We start from the raw sequence: 3,730 nt of genomic DNA on the forward strand, positions 1-3,730 counted from the left end.
CTGGAGCAAAGAAGAGTAAAGAAAATCAAAGTCATGTGGAAAAAATTAGTCCAAAGATATGATGGACCACAAGGACCTCAGCCTTCATGACCCTGGGACCAGAAGAACTAGATGGTTCCCAGTTACCAATGCCAACCACTTGCAAAGGGATCAGAATGGGAGATCCTGGCTAGAGTGGGAGGAAAAGTGTGGAACAAAATTTAAAAGCACAAAAATGGCCAGAATTACTGGTCTGATAATGATTAGTGGATCCCTGGAGACTATGATCTCAGGTTGTCCTTCAGGCCTAGAAAAGGGCTCACTTCCACGGATTGGCGCTCTTCCCAACAGTAAAAAGTCCTAAATGCAGAACACCTACCCCAGGGAGATGTACCCACCTATACTAAGGAGATGCACCCCTTAGATCAGCAACCATTAGACATCAGAGCAGTAGTGTTCACATAGAAAGACAGCTGGACAGATAAGAATACATAGATAAGAAGGGCACAGGCAGAAAGTAGTCACAGTGCAGAGAGGGGAGTAGAGTTTTTATGGTTCGAGATTGTAATCAGCTCTGTGAAATCAAATGTGCATGAACTGTTGAATGTAAAACAAATCTGCTTTGTAAATTTGCAACCAATTTGCTCCTTTTTGATGACTTCCGGGGTGATAAATGCCACTCCCCTTTCTAAACTTTCTTTTCAAGAGCTGGCTGAACTCTTCCATCATCTTTAGTTTCATTGGGTTTTCTAATGATTAAAGTTAGCTTTTTGGGAAAAAAAGTACAAATTACGAATCTAGTAAAACTGGAAGTTGTAAACAACAGAATGTATAAAAGATTAAAGTATTTTGGGATTTCTTACTTTTAGGCTCCCATTACCTTCTTATAAAAAAACCAAAATAAACAGCCTAGTGATGGTACAATGACAGACATATAGACAAATGGAATACAATTGAGAATAGAGAAGTAAATCAATCCACCTATGGACAGCGGATATTTAACAAAGTGCCAAAATCTATTGAATGGAGAAAAGACAGTTTCTTTAATAAATAATGTTGGAAGAGATGGATATCTTTTGCACAAATATGAAACAGGATCCATACCACACATCAGATAAAAAGCAAATTAAGTCAAAATGTGTCAAAGACTTAAATGTAAAATGTAAAACTACAAAGATCACCAAAAAAAGTAAAATAAATAATAAAAACAAACAAAAAAACATAGTGGAAAACTTGTTGTTGTTGTTATGTGCCGTCGAGTTGGACCTGACTCATAATGACCCCTCCTTGGGTTTCCGAGGCAGTATCACTACAGAAGTAGATTGCCTCATCTTCCTTCCGAGGAGTGGCTGATGGGTTTGAACCGCCAGCCTTCTGGTTAGCAGTTAAGTGTCTTAGGCACTACATTACCAGAGCTCCTGGTAATGTATGGCAAATATAGATTAAAACATAATTATAAATGCACAAACAGTAGAAGATAAACTAGATAATTAGGGCCTTCTAAAAATTAAATACTTGTGTGCATCAATATACTTCACCAAAAGAATAAAAAGAGAATCTACAGACTGGAAACAAATATTTGTAAATGGCATATCCAACAGGGACTTATCTCTAAATTGAAAGAAAACTTCCACCCTCAAAAACAAAAAGACAAAACAATCCAATTTTAAAAAGGTAGAGGGAATGAACAGACCCTTTCCCAAAGAAAATATTCAGGTGACCAACAAAACCATGAAGAAATGATCATGAACTTTGTTGTTGTTATGTGCCAAACCCACTGCCATCAAGTCGATCCTCACTCATAGTAAACATATAGGTCAGAGTAGAACTTCCCTACAGAGAGGCTGCTGGGTTTGAACCACAGACCTTTCCGTTAGCAGCCAAATTGCATAAGCCTTGTGCCACCAGAACTCCATTAGCCACTAGAAAGAGGAAAACCAAAACAACAATGAGATATCATCTCACCTCAGCAATAATAACAAAGTTCAGTAAGACAGTCAACAAGAAATGCTGGTTGAGGTTTATAGAGAGATTAGAACTTTCATACACTGCCTGTGGGACTCTAAATGATGCAACCACTGTGCAAAATGGCATGGTGCTTCTTTGAAAATCTGGAAGTAGAAATATCATTTGATCCAGTAATCCCACTACTAGGTATATATTCTAAATAAATAAGAGCTATGATATGAATAGATATATACACATCCAAGTTCATTTTTCACAATAGCAAAGAGATAGGAATAACCTAAGTACCCATCAATGGATGAATGGATAAACAAACCATGGCATATACACACAATTAAATGCTATCCAGTATTAAGGAATAATTAGGAATCCAGGGAACACCTCATAATGTGGATGAACCTGGATTACATTATGCTGAGTGAAATAGGCCAACCAAAAAAAGGACAAATAATGTATGAGTCCACTACTATTAAAAGTCCAGGAAATGTTTTCACACAGATGGAAATATTTTACCTGGGATGAGAGTGGAGAGGGGGAAAATCGCTAACTAGATAATAAACAAGTATTAATTTGGGTGGATGGAAAGGCAATGTACAATAAGGGGGTGATCAGTACAATATTCCTAAGGAAAAGGAAGCCATGGAGAGGTGCACATAAGCTACAGAAAACAAAGGTAAATAGTATCAAATGCATAATCCTGCCTTATCAGTAATAATAAATATCAATCTACTAGTGAATATATAGGCATACAGGCAAGATGAACAAGTATGGGTAGGCAAATGGGACTATACCCACAATCATATATATATTTTGCAGATGATATTTCTTATACATATATGGGGGATTCCATTAGTCTTTATAAGACCAGTAATCCTGGTCTTTTTGTTGTTATTATTATTTTGTGTTTTGTCCCACATTTTTCTCCCACTCTGTCAAGGACCTCCTATTGGGATCCCTATCAGAGTGATCCACAGTGGTAGCTGGGCACCATCTAGTTCAGCTGATCTCAGAGTCCTGGATGCTGAGGTTCACGTGGTACATTAGTCATTTGGACTAATTGTTTCCTTCTGTCCATGAGCAAAGCAAACAAACAGGCAAACAAAAAATTACTGCCATCAAGTCAATTCTGACTCATAGCGACCCCCTTTGGGTTTCTGAGGCAGTAAATCTTTACGGAAGTAGATGCCCAGTCTTCCTTCCAGAGTGCCTGTTGGGTTTGAACCATGAACCTTCTGGTTAGCAGTCAAATGTCTCTGGCAGTATGCCACCAGAGCTCCTTATATTAGAACAAAGAGGGGGGAGAAGTTATGAAAATTCCTTAGCCATAACCAAAAATTTTGAGATTATGAGTCATTGGACCTAGGGGCTCAGAACCATAGTTGCAGTGAACTCCAAGGTGAGTTGGCACAGCACAAGCCACAGAGACAAGGTTCTACAACCTATTTTGGTGAGTAGAAACTGGGGTCTTGAAAGCTTGTGATCATCTAAATGCAGCTACTGGTCCTCCCCCATCTGGAGCAAAGATGAATGAAGAAAACAAAAAATACGAGGGAATGATTAGTCTAAACAATGAATGGACCACATGAACCCCAGCCTTTATGACCGTGAGACCAGAAACATTAGATGGTGCCTGGCTATCACTGCTGACCACTCTGAAAGGGATCACAATATGAGGTCCTTGACAGAGTGGGAGAAAAATGTGGCAAACTTTCACTTGAATCATATTAGAAAGTTTTTTTTGTTCTTTTTTAAAAGAAATTAGGTGGCATATTGCACTGGAGAATTC

This window comes from Orycteropus afer, unplaced genomic scaffold, assembly GCF_000298275.1.
Source record: "Orycteropus afer afer isolate SDZICR_OR568_19922 unplaced genomic scaffold, OryAfe1.0 scaffold00937, whole genome shotgun sequence".
Classification (NCBI taxonomy): domain Eukaryota; kingdom Metazoa; phylum Chordata; class Mammalia; order Tubulidentata; family Orycteropodidae; genus Orycteropus; species Orycteropus afer.